We start from the raw sequence: 14447 nt of genomic DNA, 5'->3' as shown, positions 1-14447 counted from the left end.
GAACAGGACTTGGTGTGAGTTAGGACATGGGCAGCAGTGTTTTTCATCACCTCAGGTTTACAGAGAGTAGAATGTGGGAGACCAGCCAGGAGTGTGTTGGAATAGTCAAGTCTACAGGTAACACAGGCAAGGGAGAGTGTTTCACCAGCAGAGGAGCTGAGACAGGGATGAAGTCGTCCTATGTTAAGGGGGTGGAAATAGGCAGTTTTATTGATAGCGTGAATATTTGGTAGGAAGCTCATCGCAGGAGCAACTATGACACCAGGTTGTAAACACTTTGCTTTAGTCTCAGACAGTTGTCAAGGAGAGGGATGGAGTCTGTAGCTAAGAAATGTTTGATGTGGGGTTTGAAAACACTGGCTTTAGTTTTCCTAATATTTAATTGGCCTGGCAGATGTGTGAAGTGATACATTGTGGAAAGATTTTATAATATTATTTATTCATGGGTTGTGGGTGTCGCTGGCTGGGCCAGCAGTTATCACCCACCCCTAATAGCCTTTGAGAAGGTGATAGCGAACTGCAGGTGGATGAATGAGGAGAGATAACACAACTTTAAAGGTGTTGAGAATAACAGAGAGACCTGGGGTGTTTGTGTGCAATCTTTGAAGTGAGCTGGACAGGTTAACAAACAGTTAACAAAGAAAATAGATTCCTAGGTTTTATTAATAGAGATACAGAGTCGAATAGTCAGGATGTTATATTACACCTATAGAAAAGACTACATCGGCTCCGCCTGGAGCATTGTGTCCAATACAGGGAACCACATTTTAGGAAGGACATGAGTCCATTGGAGAGGGGATAAAAGAGTTTTACTGGAATTTTTCCAGGGATGAGGGATTACAGTTACGTAGCTGGGATGGTTCAACTTAAAGCAGGGAAATGTAAAAGCAGATCTGATCGAGATGCGAAGCAGAAAGCAGAGAGTAGTGGAGAATATTTATTGTTCAGTCTGGAGGGAAGTATACAATGGCGTTCCCCTGTTCTGAAGAAGGGTCACTGACCTGAAACATTAACTCTACTTCTCTCTCCACAGATGCTCCCAGACCTGCTGTGTATTTCCAGCATTCCTTGTACTTATTTCAGATTTCCATCATCCTCAGTATTTTGCTTTTATTATCCCGAGGGTCACTGTTGGGATCACTGTTGCAGTATGTTAATACAATGGGCTTGTGTACAGAGGGGATAATGTCAAGGTTTTGTGATGGGTGGAAACTCAGAAATGTTAATAAACAGTGAGAAGGATCGTAACAAACTTCAGGAGGACAGAGACTGACTGGTAAAATGGGCAGGAACATGGCAGATGTAATTTAACACAGTGAAGTGTGAAGTGAGACATGGGTAGGAAGTATGAGGAGAAACAATATAAAATAAATTGTACCATTATAAAGCGGGTGCAGGATTCGAGAGACCTGCGGCGTACACACACAGATCTTTGAAGGTAACATGTAGTGTCCTTGGTGTCAGAGAGAGAGGCACAGAGTAATAAAACTCATGAGGAAATGCTGATGTTTGCACATCATTGGTTAGGTCCCAGCTTGAGAATTGTGTCCAATTCTGATCACCACACTTTGATAAGGATGTCAAGGACTTAGTGAAGAGACTGAGGTGATTTATTAGAATGGTACCAGGGATCTGGGAATTCAGTTATGTGGAGAGATTGGAAAATCTGGGATTGTTCTCTTTGGAGCAATGAAGGGTAAGGGGTGATTTAATATATAATTCAAAATCATTAAGGGTTTTGATAGGGTAATTAATGTGAAACTGTTTCCAGTGTCAGGAAGTTCAGTATTAAGAAGACACAGATTGAAGGTAATTGACAAAGAACCAGAGGTGAAATGAGGAGAATTTTCTTACACAGCGAGTTGTGGGGATGTGGGATTCACTACCTGAAAACATGGTGGAAGCAGATTCAATAATATCTTTCAAAAGGGAATTTAGCAAATACTTGAATAGGAAAAAAAGGAGACTGCGGAAAGTTGGGGGGGGGGGGGGGATGTGGATGTTGGTGGTGGAATTCATTAAGTAGCTCATTCCAAGAGACAGAACTGAGACAATGGGCAGAATAGCCTCCTTTTGTACAGCATTAGTCTCTGATTCTATGAGAAATAGACAGAGAGTGTAGAGAGCGAGTGAGGACATGCGTAAGTGGGAAAGGAAGATAGATATAGGCGAGAAAATCGGGTTTGCTTCGCTTTTCAGGTGTAGGGATTGTAATTCGTGATCTGCCCTTGCCTATTCATGTTGAGGCAGGTGACACACAAACTTCCTGCTGCCTTCTCATTTCTACGAATTCTATGTACCGCCGAGGGTGACACACGGTGCTGTCTGTCTGCTGGGGCCTAAGGTTGTGTGAGGCTGGCTCGTGTTTCATCCAGGATACAGCTCTTAAAGACAGTCTGTTCCTCTTAAAGGGAGGTTGCACTGAATCACAGGAGGCTGCTGCTGACTGTGAAATGCCGCAATTAGAGACAAGGTAAATGGAATACTAGGACAGAGAGAGGGTTCTGCGGTTCACGGATGTGTTGCCGGACGCCTTAGTCATGGAGGGTGAAAGGCGTAGACAGGCCATGTTCCCATGGGGTGGGGTGCAGACCCTCAAGAAATGCACTTCGAAGTGAATAGGAGCAGGTGGCCAGGGAGGTCAGTGCAAGAAGTCTGGCCCCGAGGACCTGGCAGAAGAGCCAGAAGAAGTTAAATGAACTCACACGGGTGGTCAATGTCAGTGAATTCATCTCCACATGACATCTCCTGCCGTCAACACCAGTAACCTCTCACACTGCTCAATGAACCACACCCCCATCACTCACCCATCAGCTGTCCCCAACACTCAGGACCCAAACCTAACATTCACATACTCCATCTCACCCTCACACACCTTCTACTGATACCAGCCTCACATCCACCTCTCCCTGCCTCCACATGCCTCCAGCTATTCAGCTATGGCAGGCACATCACCCAAACACAGTGCAACACAATTAGTGACATTCTGTCCTCTATCTTACAGGACAAGGTGGCTCATAAACACAGGGAGCAGCAGTGATCCGGTGGGGACCAGGCATACCTTCATCCCCTGAGCCTGAGGGAGGAGATGATTCTCCACATCATAGGACCGGCTGTGACAGAGCCCGGAGCATGCGGCATCACCGAGAGCATTCAGGATGATGTTATGTTGCTGCCTGACGTTCCTTCTTAACTCCCACCTCCTCCTCATCCTACTGTCTGGGAAGATGTACAAGCTGCAGATGGTGGGACCATGGACCTCCTGCTTTCCATCCCATTCCCAATCCCTCACCGCAACCCTCCCCTTCTGATTTTATACTTTCCAATGATAACCCAAAACTGCCAGTTTCCCAGTCACAGCAGCTCCAGGTGACAGAGAGAGAGAAGCAGCACAGGACTGATGGTGAAGCCCCATCACTTGGTCTGAAACTCATAGTCACCAGATCAAATACTTTCGCTTTGTGTACCTTAGAAGTTGGTATAGAGTCGGAATCTGCACGTGGTGAGTCACCGAGCACGAGTGAGCTGCAGCCAGGCCAGGGGGAAAGGATAGTTCATGTGTCAGATCACCGGAGGGCGAGGTCACAAAAAAGCTGGCTGATGGGTAACAGCAGCTCAGGCTGCTGCTGCCCATGTCGAGGTGTTGCAGTCCGAATCCGAGCCCTCAAAGCCCAGAGCTGCTCGAGGACGTCCTGCAAGGCCATATGCAGTCTCCCCAGTGAAAGTCAGCAGCCTTCCACCAGCCATGCTGCAGACACTGGGGAAACACTGTGTAGGATCCCTAGCAAAGTCGAGGGAACCCACAAGACAGTCATTAAGGGAATCCACAAGGGTGAATAGTTGCGTTGTGTTTGCATAATTGGATGTGTTGTTGGATAAAGATGTTAATGAACAGGTTTTTATTGCAAGATGGTGACCAAGCGGATGCTGTGATGGGGCATCTCAGATGGGGACAATGGTGGAGAATGGGGAATCCGTGGTGGGAAAGTGAAGTTGTCCTACGGCAACCGGAATCTTAGCAGGCAATCGCCGGCAGCCTGTCCGGGTGGAAGGCATCCAGGAAATATTCTGGAAATATCCTGGTTGGTTGGCGATGGATGGTGGGGTTTGAATTCCTTGGGGGTGAATCATGAGCCATGTGAAGACAGGGTAGTGATTCTCTCCGAGGAGCTACATTCTGGTTCTCCACAAAGTTCTGAAGTTTGTGGGAACAGAGGAGGAGGTGTCGGGCATCTTGCAAAGCATTAAGGTAAATAAGTCCCCAGGGCCTAATGGGATCTAACGCAGAATACTGAGGGAGGCAAGGGAAGAAATAGCTGGGGCCTTGACAGAAATCTTTGCATCCTCATTGGCTCTAGGTGATGTTCCAGAGGACTGGGGAATAGCAAATGTTGTTCCTTTGTTAAAGAAGGATAGCAAGGATAATCCAGGAAATTACAGGCCGGTGAGCCTTTGGTCAGTGGCAGGGAAATTATTAGAGAGGATTCTTCGGGGCAGGATTTACTTCCATTTGGAAACAAATTAACTTATTAGTAGCGAGAGGCAGCATGGTTTTGTGAAGGGGAGGTCGTGTCTTACTAACTTGATTGAGATTTTTGAGGAAGTGACGAAGATGATTGATAAAGGAAGGGCAGTGAATGTTGTCCATACAGACTTCTTTAAAGCCTTTGACAAGGTCCCTCATGGCAGACTGGTGCAAAAGGTGAAGTCACATGCGATCAGAGGTGAGCTGGCAAGATGGATACAGAACTGGCTCGGTCATCGAAGACAGAGGTTATCAGTGGAAGGGCGCTTTTCTGAATGGAGGGCTGTAAATAGTGGTGTTCCGCAGGGATCAGTGCTGGGACCTTTGCTGTTTGTAGTACATATAAATGATTTGGAGGAAAATGTAGCTGGTCTGATTAGTAAGTTTGTGGACAGCAAAAAGCTTGGTGGAGTTGCGGATTCTGATGAGGATTGTCAGAGCATACAGCAGGATATGGATCGGTTGGAGACTAGGGCGGAGAAATGGCAGATGGAGTTTTATCCAGACTCTCGCTGGCACGAGAGTGTCATTATACATTTGCGTTTACATTCCCGGACAACTGTACACCTGGATGTGTCTCCCCCAGGGATTACATGATGGTCCGACAACATTCCACCAGTGGTTGGCGATAGATCCGGTGTTGCAGGTGCCGGACCCACCCCTACCCTTTGCCCTCGATGTCGCTACCACAGATACCACCTTATCAGCGGTATTCCTTCAGAAGAAACATGGCCGATTCTGCCGAGTGGAATACGCATCTCACTTGTTAACATCAGTAGAAAGGGCCTTCACAATGTGTGAACAAGATTTGCTGGCCGTCTTCTGGGTGATTCAAAATGTTACTTATATTGTCAGCCTCAGCCCTGTTACTATCCTAACTGAACACACACCCTTCCAGTTGTGACTGGATGGAAGCTAAAGGACGGTAATGTTATATTGTCAGCCTCAGCCCCGTTACTATCCTAACTGAACACACACCCTTCCAGTTGTGACTGGATGGAAGCTAAAGGACGGTAATGTTATATTGTCAGCCTCAGCCCCGTTACTATCCTAACTGAACACACACCCTTCCAGTTGTGACTGGATGGACGGCTGAAGGACAGTAATGTTATATTGTCAGCCTCAGCCCCGTTACTATCCTAACTGAACACACTCCCTTCCAGTTGTTAGTGGATGGAAGCTAAAGGACGGTAATGTTATATTGTCAGCCTCAGCCCCGTTACTATCCTAACTGAACACACAACCTTCCAGTTGTTAGTGGATGGACGGTTGAAGGACGGTAATGTTATATTGTCAGCTTCAGCCCCGTTACTATCCTAACTGAACACACACCCTTCCAGTTGTTAGTGCATGGACGGTTGAAGGACGGTAATGTTATATTGTCAGTCTCAGCCCTGTTACTATCCTAACTGAACACACAACCTTCCAGTTGTTACTGGATGGACGGTTGAAGGACGGTAATGTTATATTGTCAGCCTCAGCCCCGTTACTATCCTAACTGAACACACACCCTTCCAGTTGTTACTGGATGGACGGTTGAAGGACGGTAATGTTATATTGTCAGCCTCAGCCCCGTTACTATCCTAACTGAACACACACCCTGCCAGTTGTTAGTGGATGGACGGCTGAAGGACAGTAATGTTATATTGTCAGCCTCAGCCCTGTTACTATCCTAACTGAACACACACCCTTCCAGTTGTTACTGGATGGACGGTTGAAGGACGGTAATGTTATATTGTCAGCCTCAGCCCCGTTACTATCCTAACTGAACACACACCCTGCCAGTTGTTAGTGGATGGACGGCTGAAGGACAGTAATGTTATATTGTCAGCCTCAGCCCCGTTACTATCCTAACTGAACACACACCCTGCCAGTTGTTAGTGGATGGACGGCTGAAGGACAGTAATGTTATATTGTCAGCCTCAGCCCTGTTACTATCCTAACTGAACACACACCCTTCCAGTTGTTACTGGATGGACGGTTGAAGGACGGTAATGTTATATTGTCAGCCTCAGCCCCGTTACTATCCTAACTGAACACACACCCTTCCAGTTGTTACTGGATGGATGACTGAAGGACAGTAATGTTATATTGTCAGCCTCAGCCCTGTTACTATCCTAACTGAACACACACCCTTCCAGTTGTTACTGGATGGATGACTGAAGGACGGTAATGTTAGTCAGAATCACATTGCTCGGTGGGCCTTGCTCTTGCAAGGTAGATATATTTCAGTAAAAAAGGAAAATACTTTGACATGCTTGGCATACAATTTAATCTACCAGGCTGAACCCCATGAGTGTCAGGTTTTGACAGAAAAGGCCGACAAGGGACATTTTGTGTCAAAATCAGTGCGGGGCGGGAGTGTCCAATGGAAGAAAACAGAAATCAAACCAGCACTCAACATTTTTGTTGACGGTTCATCTGCAGTGGAGGATGGGATTAGGCAGGCAAAGTGCGGATTACAAATACAGGATCATAATGGAAAACCTATTAAAGACATTGCCTTACAGTTACTGGCGAGTTTAAGTGTGCAGTGTGCCGAACGAGCTGCAGTCACTTTGTGCTGACACAACCACATGTTTCCCCCATTGGTTGATATAAATTCTGACAGTATGTACGTGTGTAACTGTTTGACCGAGTACCTACCTTTGTGGGAAGCGAGAGGTTTTGTGTCAGCAGATGGCAAACCTTTTCCATCTGTCCTATTACTGCAGAGAATAGTAGATGCAGCGAGGAGAGGATTACAGAAAATACTATGATATATTGACCTATGTTGTGAAAATTGGAAAGGAGATAATTGGGACAACTTTGTCTAAGTGTCGTCTGGAAAACCAGGTGGTCATGTGTCCTCACTCTATATATATATATATATACATATAAAACAGCAGAATCAAAATGTGGATTTAATACCACTGTAAATTGCACCATGGAAACGAGGAAGGCATTATCAGGTTAACCCATGTGGCCTATAAGGCAAAGGGGAGATATTGCTTAACCACCACAATGAAGAAGTACCAGTATGGACATAACCGGATTTGTCTGGTGAGCAACAGTACGTCGCTTGTCAACCCACAAATACCAACTTGAGTAGAGAAGACGGAGTTGGTCGGCATACATAAAAGAAAGACAGAAACGATAATTGTTACAGAAAGTATTAAGGACGACTTGATAAATTACCTTCGGGAACATAAATATTCTTTTGGGCCTCCTTATCTCGAGAGACAATGGATACGCGCCTGGAGGTGGTCAGTGGTTTGTGAAGCAGCGCCTGGAGTGGCTATAAAGGCCAATTCTGGAGTGACAGGCTCTTCCACAGGTGCTGCAGAGAAATTTGTTTGTTGGGGCTGTTGCACAGTTGGCTCTCCCCTTGCGCCTCTGTCTATTCAGCCATTGCCCATACGTTTGGGTCAAGAGAGGCAGCAACGAGAAGCCATTGCTGTAGTGTACTACAATCTGGAACAACAGTGGAAGATGATACAAGTTCAGATTGATGAGATAAATGATTCTACCTGGTGGGAGGACTTATGGAACTGGGGGTCAAACGTGAAGATACACCCTGGTTTAGAAATATCTCCCATGTCCTGATAGTCGTTTCGGGTGTCATGGTGATAGATGTGACATACTTAATTTGGAAACTTAAGAAATTGATTAAGGAATGTGAGAGGATGTATGAACACAGGTTGGACAGCTACCTTAAAGGCAATCAGTATTCGAAGTTGCTCCATTAAAATATTGACAATTAATAATGTAACACGAGGGTAGTTGTATAACTATTGGTAGATACTTAAAATGAATTAATGAATGACAAATGTATTCTAAAAGTTAAATTGCGACTGCGTTATGCTCGCACAAGTGATTAATTATGTAACAACGATGTTAACATTGTGCTTTCTTTAACATTTCACTGCTTATGATCTTGCGTTAACAATGAAATTATAATTGCAGAAGTGTACTACCAAAGAGACATGAGAGTGTGATCCCTTGGGCATAGCCCTGCATGATCAGAGGGGGACGGGGGTGGTGTGGTGGTGGGTGTAGACTCAGTAAAAACACATAAGAACGTAATTGAAACAATGAGGCTCGTCACACAACAATACACAACGTTTTGAAACATAGAGGGGCTGGTTAGAAGGAGCACAGCAAACAGATGGTCAAGGAATTGTAGACCATACAGAAAAGCAGGCTGAAACAAGAGAGAGATTCTACCAGACAGTGTCCCTGCACAAACCAGATAAAGGAGTTTCTATTGGCATGTCGGATTAGACTCACAGTAGACAATGGCTGAAAATGGTGACAGCACGAGAACCCCGAGGAAGAACACTCAAGAAAATTCCCTGAGTCATGGACTCAGAGAATAGAAAGGCAGCTGCCATTCTGAGACTGATCACCTCGTGTCTTGGGGTAGTATAACATGCAAGTAGTGAGTGCTTGTACCTGATGATTTAATGTGTGAATAAACATTGATATACCTTCCACCAGTCCGATTCTGTGAATTCTTCAAGAGTAAGTGCAGATTAGGCACAGCAACAATCGGATAGCTCTATACAAGGTCTTACCAGGAACATAAACACAAGCAACGCCAAGAGAGAAAATTACACGACCAGTAACAAAATTAGCAATGCTTTGTCGAGTTTACAGCCTTTATCAAAGACTCACCAGGACTAACAACAACAGCAAAGAGGGATGAGAAAATGACAGGGGCAGTAATTCAGTTAAACACGGTTCATAGAATTAATAGCTGGATAAAGAGTCTTACCAGGAACACCAATAATAGCGAGGATGGGATAGTAAATATATTGAATAACCTGAAGAGCTAAAAAGATCCGATAGTCTAATGAGAACCAGTCATAATATGTGGAAAGATCGTCAAATTGCCAGATGAAACTCCTGTCCATTGTTGAAACATTCCAATCTATTGTTTTCAGATTCTGACCCATTGTTGTAACATTCCCATCTATTGTTCTCAGATTCTGATCTATCCTCTCCCTCTGTCTGGAGTTGTTGGTCCCTCTTACTGCAGGGTTTGATGCTCCTGTTGACACTATGTGATAATACATTGAAATGACTCCCATATTAATAGAAGTTGGAAACCCTCCAGTGAAACAATTAGGGTCCGTGGAGACTGACATTAATTCCAGTCACTGAACAAACAGGTTCAGCTAACCCCTTTCAGTCCAGCACTGTTTGTACCACAATAAAGTAGAACATTTATCCGGTCTGGATGGGATGTATGAAAGATGCTGAGGGAAGGAAAGGTGGGAATAGCGGAGGCACTGAACAGAATTTTTCAATCCTCCTTGGATATGCGAGTTGTGACAGAGGTCTGGAGGGTTGTAAATGTTACACCCTATTTGAAAAAAAGTAGCGATTGAGTAAACACTGTATTTACTGACAAGACAGTTCAATGTCACTGATGGGGAAATTTCATAACCCAGGACAAATATATTCATTGCTTTGAAAAACATGGAATAATAAATAGACAGTAGTAGGGATATGGTGATGAAAAAGCATGTCTGGCAAACCTCAACAACGACTTATATTTATATATTGCTTTTAATGTTATAAAACATCCCAAAGTGCTTCTCAGGATCATTATGAAGCAAAGTATGACACTGAGACACAACATGAGATATTAGATCAGATGGCCAACAGCTTGAACAAAGAGATAGGTTTTAAGGAGTACCTGAAAGGAGGAAAGCGAGACGGAAAGGTGGTGACCGTAGCGGAGTGGTAATATTACCAAAATTGTAATACTGAGGCTCAGGCTGATTCTCTGAGGACATGGGTTCAAACCCCACCGTGGTAAATGGTGCAATTTAAAATTCAATATGAGCTAAAATTCAATTAATTAATACAAATCTGCATTTGAAAACTATTCTCAGCAATGGTGCCATGATGCTATCATTGATCATCATAAAAAAAAACAGCCTGGCTTACTGATGTTCTTCAGCAATGGAAATCTGCCATCCTTATACGGTCTGACCTCCATGTGACTCCAAACCCACAACAATGTGGTTGACTCCAAAGTGAATTCTGAAAGGTCCAGCAAACCACTCAGTCATCAAGGGCAATTAGGGATGGGCAAAAAATGCTGGCCTTGTCAGTGACACCCACATCCCATGAACGAATGAAAAAAAAAACAGTGCAGTGAGGATATTCCAGAACATTGGTCCTAGGCAGCTGAAGACCTAGTCGCCAGTGGTGCAGTGATTAAAATCCGGGTGCACTAGAGGCCGGAATTAGAGGAGTACATATATCTCGGTGGGTTGTGGAGGTGGAGGAGATTACAAAGATATGGGGCGGGGGGCGAGGCCATGGAGGGATCTGAAAACAAGGATAAGAATTTTAAAATCAAGACATTGCTTGACTGGGAGCCAATGTCGGTCAGTGATAGATGAACGGGACTTGGTGTGAGCTAAGACATGGGCAGCAGAGTTTTGGATGACCTCAAGTTTACAGAGCGTAGAATTTGGGAGATCAGCCAGGAGTGAGTTGGAATAATCACATCTAGAGGTGACGAATGCATGAATGTGGTTTCAGCAGCAGATGGGCTGAGACAGGGGTGAAGTCGGGTGACGTTACTGAGGTGGAAATAGGCGGCTGCAATGAATTCCTGAAAATGAGGTTAAAGATCGTTTTGGGTGAAATGTGACACCAAGGATGTAAACATACTGTCTGCATCTCAGACTGTCACCAGGAAGAGGGATGGAATCAATAGCAAGGGAACAGAGTTGGAGTGGGGAGTGAAAACAATGGCATCAGTCTTCCCAATATTTAACTGGAGGAAATTTCTGCTCATCTAGCACTGGATGTCGGATAAGCAGTCTGATAATTTAACAACAGTGGAGGAGTGGAGAGAGGTAGTGCTGAGGTAAACTTGATGGAGTTCTTTGATAAAACAATGGAAAGGGTTGATGAGGGTGGTGTGATTGAAGTTATATATATGGACTTTCAAAAGGTGTTTGATCAAGTGTCATTCAATGGACAGGTTAGGAAAACTGAACCTTATGGATGAAAGGGACAGTGACAGTGTGGATATAACATTGACTAAGGAACAGTAAACAGAGAGAAGTGGTGAAAGGTTGTTGTTCAGACTCGATAGGAGTATACAGTGGTGTTCCCCAAGGCTCTGTATTAGGACTATTGCTCTTTTTGCCCTTGGAAAACCAGGGGTGGGTAGGGCAGAGACCCCTCCTCCTCTCTCTTTGCAGAGCTTCCCCTCTCTGCAGCCTCCGCTCCATTTGTTGGTCATGTTACAGGCCCAGAGACACTGTAACTACAGTCCCATACCTCGTCCAGAGTTGTGTCACCAAATACTCTGTCCTCCCTGAATGTCTGCAGCAGCTCACAACACAACCTCCAGAAAACCATCCACAGCACCTCCACTAACTTTACAATAGCAGAAGTACGTCAAAAGCCCCTCACCTGTAATTTGGATGCCTGGTCATTTTAAATAACACCAGGGGGTTCTTCGTGCCGCTGAATGCATGTTCAGCTGAGAGCGACTAACACAGGCGGTCAGTGGACATGCACAGACCAAGTTTCACAGACGTGCATCAAAGCTGCGGGAATGGATGATTGACATCTTATTCAGACCCCTCCTCACGCTGCAGACACACACATGTTACACCCACGCTATCACCCCGGCCAGCCTGGGTGTCCTGCACAATGTGCTGGATGTGACCGGCAGTGCAGCTCACACCATTGTATGGATCCAAACTTCCACAACATCAGTGGAGCTGGAGAGATGAAATGTGCGGTCAGGGAGAGGCAGAGTGAATGAAACTCACTTTAAAAAGGGAATTAGAACAAGACTTTCAGATGAACAAGTTTCAGGAATATTGGAAATTAACAGGGGATTGGGATAATCAGAGGGTTGAGGACATGGAGGGATTTGATCACACGAGTGAGAATATTAAAATTGAGGTGTTACTGGACCAAGAGAGAATGTAGGTCAGTGAGCACGGGGATGTTAGGTGAACAGAATTTGGTGTAAATTAGAAGATGGCAGCAGAGTTTTGGATGATTACAAGGTTACAGAAAGTTTTAATGTGGGAGACCAGCTGGGAGTGTGTTAGAATAGTCAAGTCTCAAGTCAACAAAGGCATGGATGAGAGTTTGAGCAGCAGATGAGCTGAACTCTCTCTCTCTCTCTCTCCCTGTTTCTTTCTCTGTCTCCCTCTCTTGCTCTGGCCCACACTCAGAGTCTTATATGCTTCAATCTTGTCGCCTCTTACTTTCCTAATCGTCTTATATGCTTCAATCTTGTCGCCTCTTACTTTTCTAAACCCCAGCTGATATAAGACTAGCCCGCCAGCCTTTCAACATAAGACAACCCGCCCATTCCAGGTATTAGTCTCGGAAACCTTCTCTGAATTGCTTCCAACGCATTTGCATGCTACCTTAAATAAGGAGACCAATACTGTACACAGTACTCCAGATGAGGTCTCATCAATGACCTGTATAACTGAAATATAAACACCCTACATTTGTGTTCTATTCCGCTCGCAATAAATGATAATATTTTATTAGTTTTCCTAATTACTTGCTGAACCTGCAGACTAACCTTATACAATTCATGCAGCAGGATACACATATCCCTCTGCAACTCTGACTTCTGCAATCCATCACCATTCAAATAATATGATCAGTTTTTATTCTCACTGTCCAAATGGATTCGGAGACAGAGAGAGTTTACACTCGATCAAACGTGTGTGTGTTCATCGCTAAGAGTTGCGGGGCGGGGCGGGGGTAGGGGAACTTTAAGAGAGTTTTGAATAAGTAAAGCCAGAAATACAATGAAATTAGCATATCACAGGAAATTGTCAATTGAACCGGTAAATGTTAGAAATGTAACAGTCTTTGAGCAAGTGAAAGAGGGGAAGGGGAAGAGGAACAAGAAGGAAGGATTGTGATGGGACGGAGAGGGGAGAGTTTAAATGACAGACTGTTACATTTCTAACGTTTTCCAGTTCTGATGAAGGGACACAGATCTGAAACATTAACTCTGTTTCTCTCTGCACAGATGCTGCCAGACTTGCTGAGTATTTCTGGCACTTTCTGTTCTCATTTCAGATTTCCAGCAACCGCAGTATTTTGTTTTTATTTTAGTATTTAATTCACTGTCACTTCTATTCCAGGAATTCCTACCTTAAAGACGTTCTGCTCTTCTCTTCCAGAGCTTCGGGCCTCGGCAGCCGAAGGTACGGCCATCAATGGTAGAGTAATTAAACTCGGAGATGCTCAAGAGTCCAGAGTTATATGACGTCTCAGTGCTGCAGTGGAAGCTCAGACTGAAGTCATGAGATCCATAACGAAAACAAGAAATGCTGGAATCACTCAGCAGGTCTGGCAGCATCTGTGGAAAGAGAAGCACAGTTAACATTTCGGGTCAGTGACCCTTCTTCGGAAGGGTCCTACTTTTCCGAAGAAGGGTCACTGACCCGAAACGTTAACTCTGCTTCTCTTTCCACAGATGCTGCCAGACCTGCTGAGTGATTCCAGCATTTCTTGTTTTTGTTTCAGATTTCCAGCATCTGCAGTATTTTGCTTTTATGTCATGAGATCCATGCTTGCTGTCATGCAGGATCAGACTGCTGTCAACATGGCTGTGGATCTCAGTGTTCAAAGGGGTTTGCATGATCTCACAGCAGTCCAGCAATCTGTGATCCAGTAGATTACTCGGATTGATGAACTGTCGCCCCGTGGGACTGACAGTGTCTCCATGGAGCATGAACCTGCTGTCCTCTCTCAGGATGACAGTATTTGTTCTCCCTTCACCGCCACTCCACCAGTGTACTTGCTGTTACCCATCAGACATCCCAGGCTACTGCTGCCCATGCCGAGGTGGTGCAGTCCGACGCCCAGTCCTCAAAGCCCAGAGCTGCTCGAGGACGTCCTGCAAGGCCACCTGGAGTCTCCC

The sequence above is a fragment of the Heterodontus francisci genome, unplaced genomic scaffold (assembly GCF_036365525.1).
Source record: "Heterodontus francisci isolate sHetFra1 unplaced genomic scaffold, sHetFra1.hap1 HAP1_SCAFFOLD_185, whole genome shotgun sequence".
Lineage (NCBI taxonomy): Eukaryota > Metazoa > Chordata > Chondrichthyes > Heterodontiformes > Heterodontidae > Heterodontus > Heterodontus francisci.
This window is presented reverse-complemented; position numbering follows the sequence as displayed.